Source organism: Onychostoma macrolepis, chromosome 04, assembly GCF_012432095.1.
Source record: "Onychostoma macrolepis isolate SWU-2019 chromosome 04, ASM1243209v1, whole genome shotgun sequence".
NCBI lineage: Eukaryota > Metazoa > Chordata > Actinopteri > Cypriniformes > Cyprinidae > Onychostoma > Onychostoma macrolepis.
In genome coordinates, this window is record NC_081158.1 from 28,079,752 (window position 1) to 28,091,866 (window position 12,115).

Genomic DNA, 12,115 nt, shown 5'->3' on the forward strand with positions numbered 1-12,115 from the left:
AAATGAAGATTAAATATTCAAATCTGAATTTAACCAGTGATACACTCCAGTGAGTTTATTTTCTACTTTTTTTAATTAATTTTTTTTTGATGTTTTAATGTATTTGGAAGTCACATTAAATATTAATTAGGGTAAGCAATTAAAAAGATGAACAATAGCTTATCTCTCTTTGTTATATAGCCTAACATTGCATTGACTGAATATGTAGATTTTTGTATATACTTTTGATGAACTCAAAAACCTGTTCTAATAAATGATATATAGTCATGAATACCATGATCAAATAAATAGTCATTTAAATATATTTCAATATATTGAACTACATAACAATCATTTGCACTGCAAAAAGCAGCAATTATACTTTTTAATGCTGACAACCATGTTATTAGCTTGGCATGTGGTAGAAAAAAAGTTTGCACACTAGTGTCCCAATAAGCCACTTTGAAACGCTCCTGTTATTTTATTTATTTTTTCTTTTAATATACGTTATGAACAGAACTGTGATATTTCAAACATACTGAAATGTTTTAGACAGGGAGTGAAGGCAGAGCAGTGTTTCTGATATCAGTGAGTGAGGAGTGGAACGGGAGTGGGAAATGGTGAACCCGGAGTGGAGCTGGAGGAGAGTGATTATTAAATGCTCGGAGCATGAAGGGGAAATTGTTGCCGCTCCACTCCGCTCACATACTCTGATCAGTAGTACATTATCCTAGATCAATTAATGATTCAAAATAATGGTGTACTATATATATTATCTTCATGATACTGAATGCATTAACTGATGTTAACAAAATCAACCTTATTATGAAGTGTTTCCAATGTTTCTTTTTTTATCTTTTGTTCAGGTGTTAGGCTGGTTGGAGGTTCTCGCTGCTCTGGGAGGTTAGAGATACTTCATAATCAGTCGTGGATGTCAGTGTGTGACGCTGTCTTTGACCAGCAGGATGCAGAGGTTGTGTGTAGAGAGCTGGACTGTGGGGCTCCTGTACAGGTGCTGGGAGCAGCTGCTTTTGACAAAGGAGACGCTCAGATGTGGACACGAGAGATTCAGTGCAGAGGAAATGAATCTCAGATTCACCTCTGTCCAACATCTCTATCACATGAAAACAACTGTTCGCATGACAATAATGTTGGACTGATGTGTGCAGGTTGGAATTCATTTCCTTTAATTGAGTAAAATCATTTCTGTATTTTGTAAGTACTTTTTTTATTTTAAACCTTTTTGCCATCTCAAATTTCTTTCTTTCTATCCTTCAATATTTCTTTGTCTCATTCTCTCTGTTCAATATTTAGACCGTTTGAATGTGAGACTGGTAAATGGTTACAGTCGCTGTGCTGGTAGAGTGGAGGTTCTTCATAGAGGTCAGTGGGGAACGGTGTGTGGTGCTGGCTGGGATTTGGCTGATGCTGCAGTGGTGTGTAGAGAGCTGGACTGTGGAGAACCTGTAGATGCTCTGAGTACTGCTCATTTTGGATCAGGACAAGTCTGGAGTACTGTCTTTTGTACTGGATCAGAGTCCACACTGAAAAACTGTGGGTCATTTGGATGGGGTGGACAAGGCTGTGGTCCTAGTGGAGATGCTGGAGTCATCTGCTCAGGTAAACTACTTCAAACTTGTCCTCGATGAACCACCTACCTTAAATCAACCTCTCATTAATAGATTTAAAAGATTAATAGATTTATTTATTTTCAAATATTAAAATTTTCTTTTAACATAATAAATGGCGCTTAATGACCAGCAATGACAAGATTTATATTGTTAGAAAATGTACCATTATTTTTTCATGAGAGAAAAATGTAAATGTCTAAAATAGGCATCAGGCATTTATTGGTGAAAATTGATGTGACTCTCCAATTTTATTTTAGTGTATTATCTTAATAATGAACACACTGGTTTGTAATGCAAACGGTTTTATTTACTGCACCTTGTTATTCTTCTTGTTATTTCCATATGAGGCTAATGAACTGGGAGTCCCACCCATAGGCTTACTTCCGCGTTTAGGAATAAGGTGGATAAAGAGTTTAAATTTGTTAACATTAGGTTTTATGAAATAACACACAATCATGTTTACAACATTAATTGAACAGAAGTTGCTTTCACAACTGAATGAGATTGATCTTCAAAACATTTTGGAGTGAATTCTCTAAACAGTTACGCCATTCCTGAGCATGTTATCAGCGCAAAAAAGCTGCATATTATTTACCAACCATCCGCAAACTAATTTAAACTGGGAAATTTAGCATCAAAATAACACTTTGTCTTGAGTAATTCAGTTAGATCATTGTTGACAAACACACCTCTTTTCTAACTACAGTAAATCAGGCTTATTATGTAATTGAAGTGGGTATATGAACATTTATATAAAAGGGTCTTTTTTTGGTGATCTCTATGATCAATGTGTACAGTACCAGCAGAGTACATTAGATTCCGGTGATGCAAGTAAATGGTTCTTTGGGAGGATGCAATTGATTAGTAAATTTAGCTTTTTTATTTTGGCAATTTAATATTGTTTTGGGGCTAAAATCTTATATGATGTGATGTTTTTGTCATTGTTCTTCAGATTGGCACAACTAAAAATATGTTTATTCAAATGTATTTATTATTAAATATACTTAAATCACAAAAAATAAATCAGTTTTGTGTGGTTTTATTTAATATGAACAGGTCATAAATATTCCAGGCTTATTAACGGATCTCACCTTTGCTCTGGGAGACTAGAGGTGGTTCATGGTAACACATGGCACACAGTGTGTGACGCTGTCTTTGACCTGCAGGATGCAGAGGTTGTGTGTAGAGAGCTGGACTGTGGGGCTCCTGTACAGGTGCTGGGAGCAGCTGCTTTTGGCAAAGGAGACGCTCAGATGTGGACACAAGAGATTCAGTGCAGAGGAAATGAATCTCAGATATATTTTTGTCCACATTCATCTTCAAGCAAAATCAACTGTTCCCATGACAATGATGTTGGAGTTATGTGTTCTGGTTGAGTATATATATTTTTCATGTATTTGTGTATGTGTGTGTATAGGAGGTAATGCTCTTTACATAATATGAATTTTAAGAAGTAACAAGTTTGCATTTTTTTATGCACACCATTGCATCTGAGTTAAGTTACTTTGGAATTAAATGATTAGAAATACACTTTTTTTTATATATATATATTTACTGAAATGATCTCTCTTCTTCATGACGGCATGCAGACATGCACAACATTCCAGAAAGAACATGTGGTTTATTCTGTATTGTGTTTTTAGTTATTAAATATATGTCACTTTCAGTAATGCAATATTGCAAGGTATAACATTTAAAAAAGCATTGGTCAGCACAGTTTTTTTTTTTTATGCTAAGTGAGTTTTACTCCTCTATTCACTTGCCTCTTGTTTTATACTGTGTAAATATATTTTCATGTTTTGCCCAGGTTACACTGACCTCAGACTGGTAAATGGTCCAGACTCCTGTTCTGGCCGAGTTGACTGTCAGTACTTCAGTAAATGGGGCACAGTGTGTGATGCATGCTGGGATATGAGAGCTGCCAGTGTCCTCTGTAGACAGCTGAATTGTGGGATTGCTGTGTCTGTTGTGGGATCAGACTGGTTTGGAGAGGGAAGTGATGAAATCTGGGCTGATGTGTTTGATTGTGACGGGAATGAAACAAAACTCTCAGAATGTTCCACCTCTTCATGGAGTCGAGCTGAATGTTCTTGCAGACGAGATGTTGGAGTCATCTGCTCTGGTGAGAGGATTGAGGATTGTATTGAAAAAACAAAAAATAAAACATAAATTATGTTTACTGCTCTTAGTGCCACTGCTTATACTGATTCAGCAGAACAGAGTGATGAGGAGAGGTAGGAGAGATCCAGAGACTGTCATATTGTGTCTTATTCAGTGTGTGATCAGTCATGTGTTGTGAACTGACAGCAGGTTTGTCTGTCTACACTCACAGCTCTCTCTAAGAGGAGACACAGGACGACGACTGAGGCCGTTTATGAGGAGATTCAGCACAGACACAATCACTTCACTCAGAGGGGTGAGTAAATTTGATAGTGTCTGATTTGTCTTTATCAGCAGCATAATCACTTAATTCAGAGGGGTGAGCCATGAATCTCATATAATGTCATTAATAAGAGTCTGTCACACAGTTGATGTTCATCTATTATTAGTCCTGTTAAACCTCCTGCTTCAAACCACAGAATTCCTGACAGAAAACCACTGAGCTGCAGGTGTGTGTGTGTGTGCGTGTGTGTGTGTGTGTGCATCTATCTCTGAATTCTTTCGCAGATCTTACAGTATATTCTTGTCTTGTAAACTGGTCACATAATGTATTACTTAATTAAAATGGTAATGGCCAGCAAGAGCCTTTTTCTTTTCTAAAACTATTTTGTTTTGATGTTGAAGAGAGGGTGAATGAAATCACGAGGGAATACTATGATGATGTCATCACTGATGGACTGAATCCAGATCGTGAGACAGGTGCAGTTCTGTACTATAGTTGTAATTCTGTATCTTCTATTCTATGGTCTATATATTAACAATTACCTGTAAGAATATATTAAGAAATATACAGTAAGGTTTGTTTTGAGTGTAATGGTATCTGTTAAATCTGTTATATTAAATTAGTAGAAGACACACCTGGGAGCTATGATGATGTTATCACTAGCGGACAGAACTCTGGTATTAAAAGGACCTTTATTTTTTATTATTATTTTTATTTTTTAAAGTGCATTATTTAACACAGTCACTTTATAGTAATTCTCACAACCAAGAAAATGTCAAGTTTGTTCTATCTGTGTGTCTGTTTGTGTGTAGTGGACACACCTGAGAATTATGATGATGTCATCATTAATGGACAGGACTCTCAAGGTGTAACAGGTGAGTCACACAGAACCAGATTGTTTCTGTGATAAATTGAACATGCATTTCTACCATCAATGAATTATCATGGCTTTATCAGGTTTAATCTAATAGTCTCAGACAGTCATGAAGAGAAAGGGATCTATGATACAAGCTGTGTTTCACATTATGTGAGGTTTTGTTTCACTCGTGTATCAGAGGGAGATCAGGAGGAGTATGATGATGTGAAGAGCAGCAATGAAGATGAGAGAAACCTTTTGGGTATGTTTTTGTCTCCTTTTTAATCTTTATTAGATTAGCATTTGCTGATTTAAATGGCTCAGTTTAACATGATATACATTTACATTATATATTTAACATTTAACATGATATATTTGCTTTTGTTTTTTAATAACAGACCATGATGATGTGGGGGAGGAATCAAAATTAGGGCGGGACTTTATGACTTAAAGGCCACACCCACTGCTTCGGTTCATGAAATCACAATTTTACCGCTAGAGTTCAATGGGTTATGGGTTGGTAAGAGTTGATGGGTTAAATTGCTTGCATTAAAAACGTTTTAAATTGCTTTAGTACAATTTCTATGATTCTCTTTTTGTTTTTCGTTAACACACTTTAAAGGTCATAAAAAAACACACACACACACACACACATAATAACTGCATAAAGTAATGCTAATGATGTATTTTTTTTCTAGCAAATATCTTCTGTGCCTTATTCCTCACTTGAAGTTGTTGTCATTTCCCTGTTCTGTTTTATATAATTAAAACAAATAAAAATAATCAGATGCTTATTTAACGTTTAATGTTTATTTTCTCCTAATCGTTATTCATTTAGGATTATTAGAGTATGAAAATATTATAACCAACCTTAAACAGGATACTGGCCAACTTTTAACAGTAGTACTTCTGTTGAATTTCTATTATGGACAGTAAAGACCCCTAAGACTATAAAAGAAAAGTACACAAACAAATAAACACACACACACACACACACACACACACACAGACGAGATGCTGGATTGTATTCTACTGAGACCTCTGAATGAACGTCTCGGGTTACATATGTAACCATGGTTTCCTGAGTAGGGAACGAGACCTCTAGGGGTCGCTATGGGGGAACGCCGTCAGTGTGACCCGTGTCTGAAGCATATATACAAAAACACCACATGTTGGCCGGCGACAGCCTATGACGTCACTACCGACACGACCACAGTATAAAGGCATTTACGTCATTCACTTCTTCGTCTGAAGCTTGCGTCCAAAGCATGGCACCGAGCCTAGAGGACGCAGTGTCTGTTCCCTACTCAGGGAACCATGGTTACATATGTAACTTCGAACTGCGTCCTCTAGGGGTCGCTATGGGGAACGGAATACCCACGCCACCATGCTGAGGGAAGTGCAAGCCAAGCACAAAAATGCGAGCACCAAGTACTAACTCTACCCGGCTAAGGGAGCTGCCCCTGGGACGGTTCGACGGCTGTCAGTGACATTATCCCCTTCGGCCAAAAACCTGAGCTGCATACCCCAGAACTTACCTGTTAGGGGCTGGGCCTCCTGGACCCAGGGTAGAGCTCAAAGGCTTGGAATCAGATTAGCAGAGATTCCTTTAAGGGGATACGGCCAAGCGCCTAGGATAGGCAGCGCGTAACCCATACCATACAGGATTGTAGAAAGATCGCAAAACACTTGGTGTGTTATCTTACCACAACGTGGCTTTCAGAAAGTGCTTCACGAGTTCACACTTACATATAATAAACTGGGTAAAGGTTTATGCGTATTTGGCGTGCTGTCCAGGAGAGGGCTCGAGCTCGGTACTTACCCCGAGCCCAGGGTACTCCCCTGTCTGGAGAGAGGGTTCGAGCTCTGCATTTAGCCCGGACCCAGGCGTTCCCCATGCTGGGGTAGGAACAGGCTGAAGGTGAGGAGTCGGGTGGTGGAGGGATGCTGAAAGACTAGAACTGATGGAGGTAAGACTGCTTTGATTATTTATAGGGTTCTCTCTTGAGCTGATTGGATAGATGGTGTGATTGCTGATGATGAAGTGGCTGCGTTAATTATCTGCGCGTGCTCCTCCCGAAACTTGTTAATAAAACATCACTTCACGAGTTCACACTTACATATAATAAACTGGGTAAAGGTTTATGCGTATTTGGCGTGCTGTCCAGGAGAGGGCTCGAGCTCGGTACTTACCCCGAGCCCAGGGTACTCCCCCTGTACGGAGAGAGGGGTTCGAGCTCTGCATTTAGCCGGGACCCAGAGCGTTCCCCCCAAAGATGCAATAAGCACGGGACAGCAGCCAAAGTGTTGATACCCCCCAAAATCGGCAGAGCATAACGTTGGTGGGGTGCTGGACGTCGCTTGGAGTAACGGCACTGCTGTGGCCTTTAGAGAAGAGAGTTTAGCTACTGCGGGAGCGGACACTGCTGCGGCATCTGAAAAACAAAGGAAAGTGGCTTCTACGGAAGCGGGCACTGCTGCAACATCTGAAAAGAGAATCTGGCTTCTGCAGAAGCGGGCACTGCTGCAACATCTGAAAAGAGAATGTGGCTTCTATTGAGACGGGCACTGCTACGGCGTCTGAAAGAGAATGTAGCTTCTGCGGAAGCGGGCACTGCTGCAACATCTGAAAAGAGAATGTGGCTTCTGCGGAAGCGGGCACTGCTGCAACATCGGAAAAGAGAATGTGGCTTCTGCGGAAGCGGGCACTGCTGCAACGTCTGAAAAGGGAATGTGGCTTCTGCGGAAGCGGGCACTGCTGCAACATCTGAAAAGAGAATGTGGCTTCTGCGGAAGCGGGCACTGCTGCGGCAGTAGGGATACAGGCTCCTGCGGGAGCAGGCACTGCTGCGGCAGTGGGAAAATAGAGATGAGTGGGCGGTAGAGATACAGGCTCCTGCGGGAGTGAGAACTTCTGTGGAATCTGAAAAGAGAATGTGGCTTCTATTGAGACGGCACTGCTACGGCATCTGAAAGAGAATGTAGCTTCTGCGGAAGCGGGCACTTCAGTGGCAGTATGAAATGAACAGGGCACTGTTACGGCCTCTGAAAAGAGAAGGAGGCTTCTGAGGAAGCGTGCTCTGCTACGGCAGTAGGGAAATACGGATGCAAGCTCCTGCGGGAACAGTTACTGCTACAGTACCTGAAAAGAGAAGGAGGCTTCTGAGGAAGCGTGCTCTGCTACGGCAGTAGGGAAATGCAGGTGCAAGCTCCTGCGGGAACAGTTACTGCTATGGTACCTGGAAAGAGAAGGAGGCTTCTGTGGAAATGGTCACTACTGCGGCATCTGAAAAGAGGAGGCTTCTGTGGAAGTGGTCACGGCTACAGTATCTGAAAAGAGGAGGCTTCTGTGGGAGCAGACACTGCTGCGGCAGTGGAGGAATATAGAAAAGGCTCCTGCGGGAGCGATCACTGCTACGGCATCTGAGAAGAGAAGGAGGCTTCTGAGGAAGCGGTCACTGCTATGGCATCTGGAAAGAGAAGGAGGCTTCTGAGGAAGCGGTCGCTGCTACGGCATCTGAAAAGAGAAGGCTTCTGTGGGAGCAGTCACTGCTGTGGCAGTGGGTAAAAACAGATAGGGCTCCAGCGGGAGCAGACACTGCTGAGGCATCTGAAAAGAGAAGGAGGCTACTGAGGAAGCGTGCTCTGCTACGGCAGTAGGGAAATGCAGATGCAAGCTCCTGCGGCAGCAGTTACTGCTACGGTACCTGAAAAGAGGAGGCGGCTTCTGTGGAAATGGTCACTACTGCGGGAGCCGTCACTGCTGAGGCAGTGGGTAACACAGATAGGGCTCCAGTAAGAGCAGACACTGCTGCGGCAGTGGAGAAATATCCGAAAGGCTCCTGCGGGAGCAATCACTGCTGAGGCATCTGAAAAGAGGGGCTTCTGTGGAAGTGGTTACGGCTACAGTATCTGAAAAGAGGAGGCTTCTGTGGGAGCAGACACTGCTGCGGCAGTGGAGGAATATAGAAAAGGCTCCTGCGGGAGCGATCACTGCTACGGCATCTGAGAAGAGAAGGAGGCTTCTGAGGAAGCGGTCACTGCTATGGCATCTGGAAGAGAAGGAGGCTTCTGAGGAAGCGGTCGCTGCTCGGCATCTGAAAAGAGAAGGCTTCTGTGGGAGCAGTCACTGCTGTGGCAGTGGGTAAAACAGATAGGGCTCCAGCGGAGCAGACACTGCTGAGGCATCTGAAAAGAGAAGGAGGCTACTGAGGAAGCGTGCTCTGCTACGGCAGTAGGGAAATGCAGATGCAAGCTCCTGCGGCAGCAGTTACTGCTACGGTACCTGAAAAGAGGAGGCGGCTTCTGTGGAAATGGTCACTACTGCGGGAGCCGTCACTGCTGAGGCAGTGGGTAACACAGATAGGGCTCCAGTAAGAGCAGACACTGCTGCGGCAGTGGAGAAATATCCGAAAGGCTCCTGCGGGAGCAATCACTGCTGAGGCATCTGAAAAGAGGGGGCTTCTGTGGAAGTGGTTACGGCTACAGTATCTGAAAAGAGGAGGCTTCTGTGGGAGCGGTCACTGCTACAGCAGTAGGGAAATACAGATGCAAGCTCCTGCGGGAGCAATCACTGCTACGGCATCTGGAAAGAGAAGGAGGCTTCTGAGGAAGCGGTCGCTGCTACGGCATCTGAAAAGAGAAGGCTTCTGCGGAAGCAGGAAATATGGATGCAAGCTCCTGCGGGAGCAGTTACTGCTATGGTACCTGAAAAGAGGAGGAGGCTTCTGTGGGAGCGGTCACTGCTATGGCATCTGAAGAGAGAAGGCTTCTGCAGAATCGAGTACTGCTGCGGCAGTGGAGAAAAATCACATAAGTCTCTTGCGGGAGCGGGGTGTTGCTGGGATGGTTGAAGTGGAGATGAGCCGCTATGAGTGGATTTGGTGGTGTTAGAGAGGATGGTTATGGCGGGTCCGAGGGTCGAGTGAACAGGGATGGACTGGCGTTGAAGGGGTCTACTGATGAGGGTTCGGTGAGCTTCTTTGATATGGATGGGTCTTCACCGCTAGCGGAGACAGCCTCACTCTAGCGTCTGCTATGGAAGCTGGAGGTCATTGCTTCGGCTGCCGTGGCTCATTCATGGGAAGGGAGTGGAGTTTGTTACATCCTGAAGAGCCTGTGGTCTGTACCACTAGCGGAGGCAGCCTCACGCTAGCGTCTGCTATAGGGGCTGGAGGCAACTGAAAAGGAAAGGGGTTAGGAGTAAAGCCGCGGTCACACTAGACTTTGATCGTGTGAAATTGTTTCGCATGCTGCAACGGTCGTGATATGACGTCACGCTGTGCAGCGTCTTTTCTTTAAAAACCTAAATTCAGCATGTAACGAATTGTAATACATCTAAAATGTAAAAACATGCAATCTACTCCACTTTCCTGCAGCGCTGCAGTTTAAAATTCATGTTCTTTCTGAATTAAAAGGAGATCATGCTGTTATGTATCAATCTGCCGTCTCACGGTGTCGCGTGATGCGAATTCGCAGGGCAGAGTGCACCAAGCTTGAACTTTGGAACGCACGGGCTTGCGTTCCGGTCTGACGCATTCGTGTGGATGGAAGTCGATGGAGCGAAAAGAGCAGTGTGACCGCCTTAACAGGAGGAAGAGACAAAAGACATGTGAGGGCCTGTGTTACAAGCGGAGACATCTTTGCGCTTGCTTCAGCTGCTGTAGCTGCGTGACACAGGGGTTTGTGGCATTCGGAGAAAAGCTGTAAAGCCTGTGCAGCCTGCACTGCTAGCAGAGGCGGCCTCGCGTTAGTACCTGCTACAGGATCTGGAGGCTGCTGAAAAGGAAAGGGTTAGGGAAGTAGAAGGAATGTTTGAGATGGGTCTGCAAGCGAAGGCAGCCACATGCTTGCTTCTGCAGCTGTCAGCTACGGAAAAAGGGGAGTGGTTTGTAACTTTGGCGGGACATGCTGAAATGTCCGGGTAGTCTGCAGAATTGCCAACTTAGCAATTGTGTTGCTGGATTTAACAATTTCTCAGACTACCCTAGCAACTTGTTTTCAAAGCAACTAGCAACAAATGTAGCCATTTTAAGAATTATTTGGAACCCTTAAAAGTGATAAATGGTAAAAAGGCATGCGTTTTCCTCTTAACCCCACAAAAGGAAAACATTGAAACAGCTAGCCAGCTAAGCGGCACATCAGCTGGTAATGTTAGACACTGAGGGAGGTGCCTAGCATATGCACTTCATATGAATTAAGTTGCAGGTTGCACTTGTTCAATGATTGTTTATTTATGGTACGCCTTAATTAATCTCAGTGGACCAACAGTAATGAACAATCATAAGTACAAATGAAAAAAAATTTGTTTTCTGGTTAAGATCAACAGTGGAAGAGAAGTTTCACTGTTGATTATCTGACTTATCCATTCATCAAAATGGAATGAGTGAATTAAGTACGGGTAAAATGCTGGTGAAAATAAGAGCTAATTCAGTGTGTATTCTAAGCACTTGCATCATGATTACGTAATGACATTAACATCCGATGATGTCGCGACGTCATTTAACAACGAAACAACAAATGACATATCCTTTAGCGATTTTTACCTTGAACATTGTTTGGCAAGACTGGTGGCCTGTGCCGCTAGCGGAGGCAGCCTCGCGCTTGCGTCTAGAAACAGAAGTTAGGGGCCCAGCTGCATGCGGCGCTGCGGCTGGAAGAGCCGCGGTGAAGGCTGAGCCGAAGCGGTAAGCGAGTGAGGCTTTGCTGCGGTAAGAAGTGGGTGCGGCCCAGGCTCGTTGAAGGCCTGTTTCTGCGACCCGACGCTCGCGGACAGCCGGGTTTTGTGCGGTACAATGATGGTGTCAAGCGAGACGAGTTCAGGCTTGCTCAATCTATTGGTCGCCTTGGCGGCTGGAGTGGATTTAGGAGTGAGGTTGGCTGATTTGCGGGGTGACGAATAGATCGTACAAACCCGTTTGTTTGTTCTCTGCGAGAAAGGAGCGTCGAAATTCATCAGCGTTTGCCTCTGGATTAAATACTCACCACTTCCGATCGGAGGAATTTATTGGCGCAGCCGAATGATACGAGGATGCTGGGGAAGATGGAAGTTAGGCAGTGAAGGCGAGGTTAAACCTCGGTGTCGGGGGATTCTTGTGGCTGGTCGAGCAGAGTGGCGGCCGCGATGGAGCCTGCGGCTCGGCGGTGATGACTGGCGGAGGAGGAGTGATCCTGGGGCCGGCAGATTTGCTGCAGAGGATCCGAAAATCTTGAGTATAGGTCACGTCGTTTGGATGGGGAAAAAAATAAAAAATTGGGTCTGTGATA

The 12,115-nt window shown here is 43.8% G+C and overlaps 1 long non-coding RNA gene and 1 pseudogene across 1 annotated transcript; both read left to right on the forward strand.

Moving 5' to 3' along the window:
* Positions 1-12,115, forward strand: part of LOC131538533 (uncharacterized) — a 173,749-nt pseudogene that overhangs the window by 7,077 nt on the left and 154,557 nt on the right.
* LOC131539582 (uncharacterized) lies at positions 4,390-5,384 on the forward strand. The gene is made up of 5 exons (XR_009270921.1): positions 4,390-4,469; positions 4,617-4,670; positions 4,806-4,868; positions 5,049-5,111; positions 5,248-5,384. It is a non-coding gene; the product is annotated as an uncharacterized LOC131539582 (long non-coding RNA).